Raw genomic sequence first — 16,884 nt, 5'->3', positions numbered from 1 at the left:
ACGTGGGAGACCACAGGACCTGGATTTACTATAACAATTATTTAAAAAAAAAAAAAAAGAAAACACATTAGAGAAAACAGGAAGGAAAGAGTTGTCTGTGTCACCTTGCCCCAGCTCCAAGTAGTATAACATGGACACAGATACCTTGTTTCTCATGTAGAAGAGTGAGAGTGAGTTAAATCCAGACTGTAGACTTGAAATCTAGTGCCAGGTCCACCATGGTAAAAAACCAGTTCCCAACAGCGCCCTTCAATCCCTTCCCCAGACCCATACTTGCAGACTGAGATTATGGACTCTCCTTACCCAGGCTAAGAGACTGTCTCCACCACACCTTCGGCAGACAGCACAGCAAGATTCCAGCTACTGGGGAGTAGGGTAGGAAACGGAACTTATATCCTTCCTTAGAGTTCAGAGCTGGACCACAGTTGGGAGATTCAGAATGTGGTAAAGCCCAAAGGAGTCTACTCTCAAGCTAGTACTTAAAGACATAGTCTCTAGAAATACCCCCGCATCACAGATCTGCTCTCTGGTATAAAAGTCTTATTTCAGCATGTGTCATTGCCAACCTCATATGGGCCTGGCATGCTCTCCAAGATTGCACAGTATTTGATGAATATGAGATCCAGTTGTGACCTATATAATGCCCGCCTGGGTGACCAAGGGACTGCCTTCATCATCCCTGCCTCAATATCAGGTAGATAGCCGAAGCTATGAGATTCTGTATTGAGACTTACTGCCGAACCGGTAAAACCCACTTGGGGCAATTACAATTGGTCCCCATCCATGGACCAGTGCCTGTGATTGGGACCTCCAAACTTGACTCAGTCTAAGGCAAAGATGTGTGTCATGTGGGAAAGACTCATTCCATGTGTATCACCACCAGATGGACATGGGCCTGTCATGCACTGAGAGGTCGCTGCAGGCTTGGTGGCAGTGAGATCCAGGTGTACTCCAGCTCAGCACAAACCGGGAGCCAAGGGACTGCATTTATCACCTTCCCTCATTCTTGGACTGGTAGCAAGGGACCAAAAGACCATTTGTTGGGACTCAGTTGGGCTAACAAAAACCCAACCCTGGGCAGATCTTAATGGTTCCCATCCCTAAGCCTCTACACTGGCCCCAGTGTCAGGTGGCATTGTATGACTCCAATTGATTGGACTTACTTTCTGGGTAGTTTCTCATACAGCTAGTGGCAGTGTGCTCAGACTGCAAGTCCATCTCAGTAGCAAATGATAGCATTGTGTGCTTTGGTCCTTATGCCCCATGCCACCCTGGTCTATACTGTGGTATCCAGAAGTATCTGACAATACCGTGTTGGTGGTCATGGGAATGGGTATCTGGGACTACCTTGGTCATTGGGGTAGTCTTGTAGGCATAGACTACTCCTTTCCAGATCCTTTCCAGGTTCATTCTGAGCAGCACATTAACTGCAGATTTGAGGCAAAGCTTAACTCAGGGTGTCACTGAGGCAGTGAGTGCATTTGCAGTAGATTTGTAGCAAATCTTGACTTACAGTGCCACCTAGTGCTGAAGTGGTAGAAGTTAACAGGTTCAGAGAAAGTAAGCAGAGGTTAGAATTTCTAGAGATAGCTACAAACAAAGCCAGATTATGAAGACAGGAAAAAAAAAACTAATCTTTCAATGCACAGACAATGTCATATGCTAAATTGTATCAAGAACTCACAAGGAATGATAATATCGTCTAAAACACAAATTAAGGTGCCAGATACTAACCACATAGTATCTGACACTGACAAATGCCAAAACAAAAAATTGAAAATGGCTGTTTTAAAGAAACTCAATGAGCTTCAAAGGAAAACAGAAATGATTTAGTGTCCTAACATAGACACTTAACAGAGATATGAAGGTAATTTTTTTTTTTTTTTTAGTAAGAGTGGCATTTGGTACAGTGGTCAAGAAACTGGTCCAGATCCAGGTACTTGGTTCAAGTCTTGGTTCTGCTTCTGATTTCAGCTTCCTGATACTCTGGATCCTGGGAACTAACAGGTGATGGCTGATGTACTTGGGTCCCTGCCTGCTACATGGGAGAACAAGTAGAGTTATGAGCTACTAGCTTCAGTTTGATCTTACCCTGATGTTCTGGGCATTTGGGTAGCAGACCAGGAGATAAAATATCTCTCTGTCCCTCTATCTTCCTCTGCCCTTGTCTCTGTCTGTGTCCCATTTTCTTTCTGTTTGTCTCTGACTTTCAATGGATAAAAATCAATCAACAAGGGGCCAGCGCTGTAAAGCCAGCAGGCAAAACCAGCGCCTGCAGTACCAGCATCCAATATGGGCATCAGTTGGAGTCCCAACTGCTCCACTTCTGATCCAGCTCCCTGCTATGGCCCGGGAAAGCAATAGAAGATGGCCCAAGCCCTTGGGCCCCTGCACCCTTGCGGGAGACCCGAAAGAAGCTCCTGGATCCTGGCTTTGGATTGTCGCAAGTCCAGCCGTTGCTATCAATTGGGGAGTGAACCATCGAACAGAAGACCTTTCTCTCTCTCTCTCTGCCTCTCCTCTCTGTGTAACTCTGACTTTCAAGTAAATAAATATTTAAAAAAAAAATGCTGCCGCCAGATTCTGTCCCGGTTGCCCCTCTTCCAGGCCAGCTCTCTGCTATGGCCAGGGACTGCAGTGGAGGATGGCCCAAGTCCTTGGGCCCTGCACCCCATGGGAGACCAGGATAAGTACCTGGCTCCTGCCTTCGGATCAGCACGGTGTGCCGGCCGTAGCGCATTGGCCGCAGCAACCATTGGAGGGTGAACCAACAGCAAAAAGGAAGACCTTTCTGTCTCTCTCTCACTGTCCAATCTGCATGTAAAAAAAAAAAAAAAAAAAAAAAAAAAAAAAAACTTTGAAAAAAAAAGAAAAAAAGAATGCACATTATAATTTTTTATCTTTTTCCCTTTTTAAAACATTTATTTAGTAAATATAGATTTCCAAACTACAGTTTATGGATTACAATGGCCTCCCCCCCCCATAACTTCCCTCCCACCTGCACCCCTCCCATCTCCCGAACCCTCTCCCATTCCATTCACATCAAGATTCATTTTCAATTCTCTTTATATACAGAAGATCAATTTACTATATATTGAGTAAAGATTTCAACAGCTTGCACCCACACAGAACGTAAAGCATAAAATAATGTTTCAGTACTAGTTATAGCATTACTTCACATTGAACAACATATTAAGGACATATTAGGGAGAGATCCTGTATGAGGAGTAAGTGCAAAGTGATTCCTGTTGTTGACTTAACAATTTGACACTCTTGTTTATGGCATCAGTAATCTCCCTAGGCTCTAGTCATGAGTTGCCAAGGCTATGGAAGCCTTTTGATTTCGCCAGCTCCAATCTTAGATAGACAAAGTCATAATCAAATTGGAAGTTCTCTCCTCCCTTCAGAGAAAGGTACCTCCTTCTTTGATGGCCCCGTTCTTTCTACTGGGATCTCACTCACAGAGATGTTTCATTTAGGTGGTTTTTTTTGTTTTTTTTTGTTTGTTTGTTTTGTTTTCTTTTGTTTTGTTATGTTTTGTTTTTTGCCAGAGTGTCTTGGCTTTCCATGCCTAAAATATTCTCATGCACTCTTCAGCCAGATCTAAATGCCTGAAGGGCTGATTCTGAGGCCAGAGTGCTGTTTAGGACATCTGCCATTCTATGAGCCTGCTGTGTACCCTGCTTCCCGTGTTGGACCATTCTCTCCCTTTTTTATTCTATCAGTTAGCATTAGCAGACACTAGTCTTGTTTGTGTGATCCCTTTGACTCTTAGACCTATCAGTATGATCAATTGTGAACTGAAATTGATCACTTGGACTAGTGAGATGGCATTGGTACGTGCAACCTTGATGGGTTTGTATTGGAATCCCCTGGCACATTTCTAACTCCACCATTTGGGGCAAGTCCAATTCAGCATGTCCCAAATTGTACATCTCCTTGCTCTCTTATTCCCACTCTTATATTTAACAGGGATCACTTTTCAGTTAAATTTAAACACCTAAGAATAATTGTGTGTTAATTACCAAGTTCAACCAATAGTATTAACTAGAACAAAAAAATACTAAAAGGGATAAAGTATTAAATTGTACATCAACAGTCAGGACAAGAGCTGATTATGTCACTGTTTCTCATAGTATCCAATTTCACTTCAACAGGTTTCCTTTTAGGTGCTCAGTTAGTTGTCACCAATCAGGGAGAACATAGGATATTTGTCCCTTTGGGACTGGCTAATTTACTCAGCATGATGTTTTCCAGATTCCTCCATTTTGTTGCAAATAAACGGATTTCATTGTTTTGACTGCTGTATAGTATTCTATAGAGTACATGTCCCATAATTTCTTTATCCAGTCTACTATTGGTGGGCATTTGGGTTGGTTCTAGTTCTTAGCTATTGTGAATTGGGCTATAAACATTGAGGTGCAGACTGCTTTTTTGTTTACCAATTTAATTTCCTTTGGGTAAATTCCAAGGAGTGGTATGGCTGGGTTGTATGGTAGGGTTATATTCAGGTTTTGAGGAATCTCCAGACTGACTTCCATAGTGGCTTTACCAGTTTGCATTCCCAAGGATTCCCTCTTTTTTGATTGTTCTGAATAGTTTGAGAATAATTGGAGTTAGTTCTTCTTTAAATGTCTGGTAGAATTCAGCAGTGAATCCATCTGGTCCTGGGCTTTTCTTTGTTGGAAGGGCCTTTATTACAGTTTCAATTTCTGTCTCAGTTATGGGTCTGTTTAGGTTTTCTATGTCTTTCTGGTTCAATTTAGGTAGGTCGCACATTATAATTTTAACTCAAAATGTCTCTCCCACTAAATAAAAGTATATGAGAAACTTTTTTTAAAAGATTTATTTATTTGAAAGGCAGGGTTACAGAGATGCAGAGGAAGAGAGAGAGAGAGGTCTTCCATCCACTGGTTCACTCCCCAAAAAGCCACAATGATCAGAGCTCAGCTAATCTGAAACTAGGAGCCAGGAGCTTCTTCAGGGTCTCCCATATGGGTGCAAGGCCCCAAGGACTTGGGCCATCTTCTACTGCTTTCCCAGGCCATATCAGAGAGCTGATCAGAAGTGGAGCAGCTGGGAATCGAACTGGTACCCGTATGGTATGCCAGCACTGTCAGTGGCTTTACCTGTTATACTATCGCACTGGCCCTGAGAAACTATTTTTATATCAAAAGAAATTAATATGAGAGGTCCTGTCAGAAGATCTCTATTAGGTGCGTAATTATGTTATAGTTTCAAGTAGTCTTTAACATCCTTTCCTACTGAGCCACAGAATGATGGTTGGCTTCTCAACTCCCTCTTAAAAATCAATATAAAAATGTCCAATCTTTTTATTACAGAATAAATTTTATAATGAAAATTGTACTAAAGTAGTATTTTAAAATGTAATTTATTTTATCCATTATAAGTTCCCAAATTAACTGTGGTAAGGCTTAGCTTCATTACAGTACCTGAGGAGCTGAATCTAGAAAATCGTTTATGTGAGGGACTGCTTTTTAGACTCCTTTAGCTAGGTAACTAGATCCTTGATGACGTAAGGCAAAAGGGGAAAATCGTGACATGGCACTGCCTCATTTAATTCATTTACTATGGTATGTTAATCTTAGAGTGGCAGAGTTAGAGTGAGTTTTTTCTAACCTAACAAAACAGCATCCATGAACCATTAAAAGAAAACTGACACCCACAAAAGAGATAAATTCTGCCTGAACCTATCACTAGTAAGCATAATTATAGCAGTTATTAAGTATCTTACCAAGCCTGACTAGTTGCACTTGAAGCTATGATTGAAAACATCCCAAAGCAAGTACTGAAAATTATAACAGGCTGGATACATTCAATCACTCAACGACTATTTACTGAGGCCTTCCAAATGCATGTTTGCTAACAAGGATACAACAAAATAAGAGGAGATGATTCCTAATCTTTGGGAATGTGGAATCTAGTAAGTCAGACAACTAAAGAGATAATCAGTGTTTCACTGAACAGTGAGTGCTGCACAGAGAACCGCTGATAGCATCTATTACAGTAGCACCTAACCAGGATTTGGTGGTTGAGGAGAGATTCCTGGGGGAAAATGTCTTCTAGGTTGAGATCTCAAGAATGAGAAGGAATTAGCCAGGCAAAAATAGGACAGAGATCTCCAGGCAGGAGAAATGTGCACACTTTCAGGGTCAAAGGAGAACGTGGAGCATTTAAGTAACTGGAAAACAGGTCAGTTGGCTGAAGCCCAAGTAGAAGGAGGTTGGAAGGGAGGAGGCGAAAGAGGTGGACAGAACACAGAAGAAACTCATTCGGGTGTTTTAAGTTTAATCAGAAGGCAGAAGGGACCCCGTAAAGATTTCAATGACATTAGCTTAATTTTATTTTTCTTTGAACCCAAATAAGCATTTCACAGATCAGCCACTTTCATCCAACACACAGATTCAAGAATGACTCAAGAATTATCTTTCCTTTTAATGTTTACTTGCAAATTCAAAATAATCACATTTGTTTTGTAAGGAAAAGGAAAATGACAAGCTTAATAGGAAGTGTGATCCAGCCGAAAGTATTAAGTCCATAGTCACAGTAAGGATCTTTTCATTTGAATTTAAATTCATTTCTATTAATATTTAATTATATGGACATTTTGTGTAGACATAACTATCATCTCTTTCTTCCATTAATTTTATTCCTGGATAAATTATATCCTTTAGTTAGAGAATACTTGAAGTATTTCTTTCATCACTGCCTAAAAATCTTTAATCCCAGCATTAGCATAACAACACAGTCATGTTATAGATCCTATTTTCAAAATTGGTCTTGGTATAAAGCATGCAGCTGAAATATGCCCCAGCAGTAGGAAATCCAAGGTAAACACATCATGTGCTAAGAAATGATTTCAATTTATTTCAGTTTTCAATTTATTTGCTTACAGAGTTGAACTTATTGATGAAAAAATTGTGTAAATAAGGCCAATAAATATCTTCAATCTCCATATGAATCAATTAGTTTCTCTAAATTAAAAAAAAAAAAAAGTCTGATGTAGTGCCATAACTGCACAACAGCTTCGGAAAGAAAAGAACAAAAGGAGAAAATTGATGCCTTAGTTGACCTTCTAAGTCTAATTGAGCATTAATTCTCCCTGGTGGTAGAGCAATAGAAACAACACATTATATAAAGTAGAGGGCACAGTTGGCTTTGTTTTAGCTGAGACATTTATAAGTGAGTTTGGAGCTAGATCTAAGAATAGAAACAAAATAACAAAAGATCTAATTGGCCTGGGCAACAGACTCTAACTCCTTCTGATTCCACAGTACAAAAATTTTATTACATTTATAGACTAACATTCGTAGAAATCCTAAGACATTCCTAGAATATTAACAAATCACACAAAAAAAGTATTGAAATGTATTAAAATCTAGTACATACATTGTTGTGATTAATCTACTAAGCAAAAAACAAAGCATCTTTGCTCCAATAACCATGTCTAGCTGTACCAAAATGTTAAATATTAATTAATTGAGCCTCAAAAGGCCACTATTTGCAAGCTCTATGCCAAGCAAGGTATTTTAAAAAGCAAAAAAAAAAAAAAATCCAGCTTCTGCCTCTTTGGTAGCCAAAGCCACAGACACACAAACACCACCGTAGAACAACGTGTCTTCATAATCACAGGTAAGCACGCCACAATCTGAGATCCTTCTGCAAAAGTAATTTATAAACCACAGTCTCCATTTTTGCTGAAAACGTGTAACATTTATACAATTTATTGAATACTTTTAGGATACGTAGGTCACTTGCTTTTTATTGACACGTTCTTATTTCAAAATGAAGTCACTTCTCTATTGTAAGTGAAAAACCATCAATTGTGAAAATGTCTATTCATAGGTTTCCTTATACATTTAAAATATGGTCATTCCTTTTTTCCCAATATTTAACATTTCTTAGCTTTTGAATTACTGCATTGTGTACCTTAGCTGATCATTAGTAGCTGAATGTGAATGAAAAAATACATGCAATTTCTTTAAATGTACTATGTAGGCTTCAATACTGTCTGGCAATCCAGTTTGACTTCTCCAGTCACTTCCTCCTCAGTCTTCAAGATGATTGTTGCATATAAGCTATTTTACCATCTAATTCTTGGGTGATTATCTTCAGCCATATTTCAATGAGAAAATAATACCAATCAGGATAAAATAGACACCTGTACAAAAATATCTACCACACTACCTCCTGTGATGCCCACTGTGTCCGCATGACACCACTTCTTTTCCACTCAATCTCTTCTTTAAGCTTATTTTTATTTTTAATTATTTGAAAGATAACGAGATATCTCTCATGCACTGATTCACTCCCCAAGTGCCTGCAACAGGCTGGACCAGGCCAAAGCCAGGAGTCAAGAATTTCATCCAGATCTTTCTTGCAAGTGGCAGAGAGCCAATTACTTGAGCCATCACCTGCTGCCTCCCAGGTAATCATTAGCAGAAATCTGGAACTGGAAGCAGAGTCAGTGTTCAAATGCAGGCACACAGCCTGGTAGCAGCATCTTACACTCTGTACCAAACACCAGCCCCCTCTTTCCATTCTCTCTGGAGTCTACTCTAACCAGGCTTTCATCACCACTAATACATGAAAACTACTCTCAAGAACACCCAACCCCATTTGGAGTAAAATGAAACAGTTGTCAGTTCTCAGGCCCCATCCTTGACCTCACCAGCTTTCCACACAGTGGCAGGTGCCCTCCTGCTTGATCCATTGTTTCCACTTAGCTTCAGACACACGGGCCCCTCTCCACACTTTCTCCCATCCGCCTGACCTGTCTGCAAACTCCTGCCTTCACCCTCTCTAATCCACGTCCTACAAAAGTAGGAGTCTCACAGGGTCCAGTTCACAGCCATCTTCTCTTCCAAAATCACTCATTTCTCCAGCAGTCCTTAAGCTTTAAATCCCAAATCCCATCCTGGCTGTACAATCATATGTGAATTTTCTGCTTTACATGCAAGTGTAAAGACCTAATTGGTAACCAATTATAAGCTATCCAAAACAGAATTTCACAAATTCAACTTCCCAGGGCTGTCTGTAGACACACACACACACACACACACACACACACACACACTTCAAAAGCTAAGCACAGATATAAAAAAATTTTGGTATCAAAATAAATTTATCTCACAATTGCATTTCCATGAATTTTTGAAGTACCCTTGTACATAAATTCTGACTCCCCCTACATAATCACTTCTGCTTTTGTCCCACAGTTTTCTAACTGGGCTGTTGGCTTCTACCCTAGCCTTTCTACAGCAGCCACTGTACTCTTCTGAAAAGACTCCATAATGCATGCAATGGAAATCAATATAAAGACATACACAAATAAATAAAATCATATTGTGCCCCCCCTCGATTCTTCCTACAAAGCATGAAATAAAACCCAAAGTGGTCCCATCACCCATATTGACTCTGTGGTTCACTAAGCTTATTTCCTGCCACCCCAGTTTTTCTCACACTGTTCTAATGACATTGGTTTCAGTGCTGGTTGTAGGTAAACAGTTTTCACACCTGAGGCTGGGCCTTTGTGCTTAGGATCCTTTCTGCCTAGAAGATGCTTCCCCCAGTTATTTTCGCGGCCCTTTCTGGTCACCCTGTCTAAAATGTATTTCCCGCAACTTCATACTGCATTACTTTTACTCATGGTCCTTGTCACTACTTTAGGTCATTCTTTTTTGTTTATGTATCATCTTTCCCTTTATTATAATATGAGTTCCCCCAGAACAGGAATTTCTCCTATTATGATCATCATTGTATCTCATCATCAAGAATACTGAATAGCATGTAGTAGATAATCAACAAATGTGTGTTGAGTTAATGAGTGGATGTTCAAAACTGGGTTAAACAAACTGGTGACAACACTTCTGTTTCTGTCTTTAGTTAGCTCAGGTAAACTTAACTTTGCTGTTGTTTTATTCATTTCTATTTAATTTAAAATGTTCAAGGCCAACACTGTGGCATATAGGTAAAGCATGCCATATGGGCACTGGTTCAAGTCCCAGCTGCTCCTCTTCCAATCCAGGTCTCTGCTATGGCCTGGGAAAGCAGAAGATGGCCCAAGTCCTTGGGGCCCTGCCCCATGTAGGAGGCCCAGAAGAAGCTCTTGGGTCCAGGCTGCAGATCAACACAGCTCCAGCCATTGCAGCCAATTGGGGAGTGAACCAGAGGATGGAAGGCCTCTCTCTCTCCCTCCCACTCTCTCTCTCTCTCTGTCTCCTTCTCTCTGTGTGTAACTCTGACTTTCAAATAAATAAATAAATCTTTAAAAAAAAGATTTTAAAATGTTTCTTAGCAATAGCCTCCTTAATTCTACTCCAATCAGCCTCATCAAATACTTTTATGACCACTATTTAATAATTGAAATTAGTTTTCTCATTTTCCTCAAGATTAATCCTTATATTGTAAGAATAAATACTCTTCAACACTTCTCTGCCTTTTGGCTAAGATCAAGTGTAGAATAAATACTCTTCTATATGATCTACTATTTCATTGTAATATTAATGAGCTTGGCTCCTTACTTTATCCTTTAACGTTATTTCACATGTATTCACATATGGGTTTGTTTCATAGTCTTCATTTTTGTGCAAATGTTCTCAGGTTCTTTAGTTTGATCAACCATTTTTTGTTATTTTCTAATTACCCTCATAATTTCTCTTGAGAGCTGTGGATAACAGATCTTTTTTGTGTGAATGCCCTGATGTAGCTCTACCAATTCAGCTAGATATTACAAAATCTCTGAAAGGCAGGTAGACAGACTCACAAATACAAAGACTTACAGCAAGTTTTCAACAATAAAATTTGATTTTTATCTCTACTCAAAAATTTAACCCATATTTTAAAGCCTACTATGTGTCAGGCATGTACAATTTGCTGAGTGCTGAGAATAGAGACCAAGCACAGCCCCAACTAGAAATAGTGGACCACCCACGAGAGTTTTGTAATAAACATATGTAGAAAGACAAATTCTCTATTGTCACTTTTACCAATTGTTATCTTTCCCTTCCTAAGCCCCTTCATGAAAGCCATTAAGTTAGAAAATAGCATACCCTGTTTCTAAGGGAATATCCCCAGAAAGTGTTGATTTTTAGCTGTGTTCGTTACCATGAAACTAATTTATTTAATATTTATTATAAAAGCCTACATTGATATCTATGTATTAAGAATACAATCTAAAAATACATACCTTTCTAAATTGGTCATATAAATAATCTCATCTATTTGACAATATCCATTCCAGAATCTCTTGATCTGATTTGAAATTTAAAAAATGACTATAAATTTATCTAGAAGTTGCAAATATACCAAACCATACAGTGAACAAAGTCCTCTGTATTTGGACATAGCTCAATAAATCTTAGTGATGAGATATATCAAAGACCACAAATTTGAGTCCAGTTAACACATTCTGCTCAAGCATCATCAGGATTTAAGTATTATTTTTGTGTTACAGAATATCCCATTTTTCTTTTGCAAATATATGATAACTGATAGTTAAAGAATGGTCCATAGAGCAGGGTGGATGTTTACAAAAGCCCTTTGAATTAAATCTAAAGTTATTAGCCTTTCTGCAGTATGCTTATAAATGAAGCATAGCACAACATAAAGCCATATTGACCACAATTATGTTCCTGCAGTAAAGGCAAGAAATGAGACATTTTGACAGCTCTGGAACATTGCATTTCATGAGGCTCAGTGCACAGCTAGGTAACACAGGTGTTCCTATAATTGCGATACAATGGGAAAATTCAGTGCTCAATGACCTTCAAATTCTCTTTGTGGTGGTATGTGAAGATCAGCTGCTGCTATTGTCTCCCTGTTGTTAAGTGAAACAGAACTAAAACCTTTTAAGAGTTTTGACTATCTCAAACCATATTAAATGTATATTTTGGGCTGCTTTCTCATGCATAGATTCTATAACTATTTATCTGTCTTTTAGCAGACAATAGAAAATAATATGCTAAGAGCTCTTCTTGATAAAAAAATAGCTTAAAATATATTCAGAACCCTTGTTTAAATTGCCAGTAATAGCTTCCTCTTCTCATATTAAAATGATGAACCCAATCTCTTCTATCTCTTTAGCTAGCTTGCAAAAATTATCTTAAACAATGTGTTAAGATGAAAGGAATATGGTTGTTCTTGTTTGTTTCACAAGAAAGAGAAAGAGGAAGATAAGAAGGAAGATGAAGAGCAGCAGGAAGAAAATATTATGTTCTGCAGCAAATTATGAACATTATATTTGCACACCACATACCATTTTTTGTTCTGTGATCCAAAGCAGTTGTTACTGAGGGAGCTCTGGGAATGAGCTCCAGAAAGTGCTGGGAAAATGAAAAATGAAAGCTACTGCTGGGGGAAGATGCAAATGATACTATGGACATGCCCAGTGTAGACAAACCTGTCGTCTACTGAGTAGCATTCACATGGGAACAGCGTAGAAATTTTATCTGATGCACTCCATAGCTGGTTTTCCTTCCAGCTGGTCTCACAGAGAGAAACTCAAGGTTGGGCTCCTCAAAGCCATCTGCATCTACCCAGCAAAGTAACAGGTAATCAGGTAATCAGAAGACTAACTGCAAGCAGGAGTCCCTTGGCTTTAATTGTCTACATTAATAAATCTCAAGTATTAATAATAAAATATTTTAATTCATTGGAGAAAAACAATATACTCAAACATGATGTTTTCACCTTTATGCCTAAAATGAATGTTCTGCCCTGATTGTTTAGAGGAATGTGTAGGATTTCTAGGTGGCCTTGGACTGACTCAATTCTCCCATTTTTCTGGCTGGTACTTTTCAGCAATAACTGTAGAATGTGTCGGGACAACAACAACCTGAGCTGGGGAAGCACTGACCAAAGCAATCTGGCCTCTGTTCCAGTCCTCTTGGGTAGGCTGTATTTAAAACTTTAGCCCAGTGATCCATGTGACTGTAAGGTATACAACGCCATTTAGGCTATTTTTCAAGGCCCCTCGTTTGCCATGCAAGTCAGATACACTCAGTTGAGACTCCACCCACCATGGATGTTTTCCTGCGTCTTGGGGGCCTGGTTTTCAGCGAATCCTACACTTCTGTTTCCATTGCTGCCCAAAGGTAAGTAAATCCATTTAATGCAAACTGCTGTGTGTGTGCATGTGCAAGAGTAAATGTGTTTGTGTGTATTTTGTCTCACTCGGACAAGTTGCTGGCCAGTGCACAGTGAACCTACTCCACACAACATGTAGATTCCAAGGCTTGAGGGTGACGTTTAGGCTGTACCAAAACCATAAAGCACAGGGCCAATGTCAAGGCTCAATAGGCTAATCCTCCACCTTGCGGCACCAGCACACCAGGTTCTAGTCCCGGTCAGGGCACCGGATTCTGTCCCGCTTGCCCCTCTTCCAGGCCAGCTCTCTGCTGTGGCCCGGGAGTGCAGTGGAGGATGGCCCAAGTGCTTGTGCCCTGCACCCCATGGGAGACCAGGAAAAGCACCTGGCTCCTGCCATCGGATCAGTGCGGTGCGCCGGCCGCAGCGCGCCGCCAGCAGTGGCCATTGGAGGGTGAACCAACGGCAAAGGAAGACCTTTCTCTCTGTCTCTCTCACTGTCCACTCTGCCTGTCAAAAAAAAAAAAAAAAAAAAAAAAAACATAAAACACAGGCAATCATCCATAGCCATAAAAATATTTCTTAACATTTTACAGCTATTACAGTCATAAATCGGAGGAGTCCTATACCTGACTTTAAGGGTCATCTATGTGAAGTCATTGCCTGCTGGTAGGGAAGCTTTATACTTTAGCCAAAAGCTTGTAGAACGCATCACTTTCCCTTCATCATCACTTTCCCACCATCACTCTACGACCCAGATGCTCTAGCCTGAAGGCACCACTCACGCTTCTGATCTGTGAACAGCATTTGAAAGGCAAATTAAGCTCTCTGTGGAGTCACATCTTCTCAGAAAAGAAATTTGGTGATTCCCAAAACAGTAATGATTCAGAGCAAAGAATACCCTACCATTGCTCACTAAAGATAAGTAAATCATGACCTCGTCCATGGGCACCGACTATTCATAATTTTGAACTGGATGTTTAAAATAATGTGCAGAGTGGAATTTCATGGCCAATTTTTGTTACTGACTGTGGATCATAGACACAGAAGCTAGAAGAAGAGAAGATACCACCTGAAGAAAGACCCAGTCCAAGGAAACCTAGAAACACTACTTAAGACCTTGCATTTCCCCATTGCCATGGAATTCAAGAAGCTGAGCAGTAAAGAGACATGTCTAGCAGGAAGGAGATGGAAAAGCTGCCATGTCTCCACTGCTCATGAAACACTAGAGGCAGCCAAAGACAGGAGCAGATACTTCATTGTGATGCATAAGAAAACCCATAACCCAGCCTTCTAGTAATTCCAGCTATAAACCTCAACCAGGTCAGTCCTTTTACCATTGTCAAGCTGCCCCATGATAGGAAGTAAATACATATTCTCTGCTTTTGCTTCTATCTTCCACATGGAGGGAACTTTTCTAGCTATGGGAATCCTAGGCTTCCCTTGCTGTCTCACTCATTCCTGTTCCCAACAGTAAGGAGTAATTTTCTAATTCCTGAGATTCACAGGAGAAATGAGGTATCCACAATCCAGCTCCTTCCCCCTACCTGAAGAATACATGTATATAGCTTTTTTATATTTCTTTTTATCTTGCAACTTAAATTTTCAAAGACTCCACATCTAAGTGGAGAGTGGTGGAGTCGTGTCAGGTGGAGTGAGAACACTTATCTTTGCTGACTCATTTGGGGATGTCAGTTTTAAAAACCCTTGACCACATAAGGGGCACTTTTGTTCCTCTGTGCCTTACCACTGTCATGTTTTTCAATTGGTTCAGAACACACAGAGAGCAGGGATGCTATTTTGGAGCTACCTCAAAGACCACAGAAATATATTTGTTCGTAACTTCATGTTCCAGGAGATTCTGCCATCTGGAAGGCACTTCCTCATTCTTTTCACCTTTTCCAAATCTATGCATCATTCAACCTCTTTGTCAAGTCTTAGCTTTAGCCACAATATGTTCCACTGAGCAGCGGTGATATTTAAATAATGTAATACGTGTGAAAGCATTGTGCCTGGAGCATAAGTATATTTAAGGTATGACTTTTCTTTTTCCTTTTTACTCACTCAAATCTACATTTATCTTCACCATACAATGTTAGTGTGAGTATCAACTGGTACAAATTCCCTGAAGTCAGTGTGATGGTAAAGCTTAAAAAACATAAAATTAACCATGCCCTTTGAGCCAAAGTTTTATTTCTGAGAAACTACACTGACTTAAAGCTTGCAGTATAAATATCCTCAAGATGAATATTTTGTGAAAGTCAATAATGAAATGACTAAGTAGAGCCATAGAATGGATATTACACAACATTTAGAAATATACTACTGAGTTTTTCAAATTATAAACAAAGTATTTCTTTTTTAAAAGATTTATTTATTTATTTATTTGAAATGTAGAATGAGAGGGAGAGAGAGAATCTTCCATCCATTGGTTCACTCCCCAAATGGCCATAATGTCCAGAGCTGGGCAGGTCCAAAGCCAGGAGCCAGGAGATTCATCCGGGTATCCCATGTGAATGCAAGGATCCGAGGACTTGGGCCATTCTCTGCTGTTTTCCCAGGCAAATTAGCAGGGATCTGGATCAAAGTAGAGCAGCCAGGACTCCAACTGGCACACATATGGGATGCCAGTACCGCAGCTGACAGTTTTACCAGTGGCAGCCCCACAGAGTATTTCTATATTTCTTCATATTGCCTCAGAGCAAATTATTTCCAATCCTGAAAAATAATTACTACTAAAATTTCTCTTTATCTTTTCCCTTTCTGTCCTAAATAATCTTCAGCAATGTAATCCTGAGTATTTTAAAAATATTTTATTATCATAAACATCAACACTATCAAGCTAAAGACAAAATTACATGTACTGATCTTATAGCTATTGCATAAATAAGATTTCTTCTAGAAACTTAAATGCAAGATATACAACAACATCACATATAAAATTCAATATGTATTTGTGGATAACTAAATGAATGTCTTAGTGCACAGAATAATGATCATAACAGCAATTTCATGGGGACAGCACTATGGCATACTGGGTAAAGCCGCCACCTGCAGTGAGAACATCCCATGTGGACGCTGGTTCAAGTCTCAGCTGCTCCACTTCCAATCCAGCTCTCTGCTATGGCCTGGGAAAGCAGTAGAAGATGGCCCAAGTCCTTGGGCCCCTGCACATGTATGGGAGATCTCAAAGAAGCTCCTGGCTCCTGGCTTTGGATTGGCACAGCTCTAGCCATTATGGCCATTTGGGGAGTGAACCAGCAGATGGAAGACCGCCCCCCAGTCTGTCTGTCTCTTTCTCCCCCTGCCTCTGCCTTTATCTAACTCTGCCTTTCAAATAAATAATTAAATTTTTAAAAAATAGCAAGTTCATGTTCATGTACCATCTAAATAAATAAACTGATTTCTTCATCATCTCTTCTCTCTGAGTACATGCAAATAGTTCATTTTGGTGTTCCCTTCATTCTCAAAGACACTAATTCCCTGAGTACTCTCCCCAACATTTCTCATATGTTCACTTCATAAAAGAATTATTCCCTGATCACCCATGGCACCTTTGTCATCACTGTCCATAAATCATGAGAAAGAGCACACTTTCAGATTGAAGCAAATCATAATGAAATCCCCAGGTCACGAGCATAGAAAACATTCATTTTCCTACTTCAATATAACTGCACTGCACTGTTCTTTTGTATACACTGAAAAAAAAAAATTCTCTTCTTCAGGTCCCTCAAAGACTTATAGATCATTTACCTCCCAAAACTCAACATATTTATG

This window comes from Oryctolagus cuniculus, chromosome 4 (assembly GCF_051225735.1).
Source record: "Oryctolagus cuniculus isolate XC-2025 breed Fujian yellow rabbit chromosome 4, ASM5122573v1, whole genome shotgun sequence".
NCBI classification, from domain to species: domain Eukaryota; kingdom Metazoa; phylum Chordata; class Mammalia; order Lagomorpha; family Leporidae; genus Oryctolagus; species Oryctolagus cuniculus.
This window is presented reverse-complemented; position numbering follows the sequence as displayed.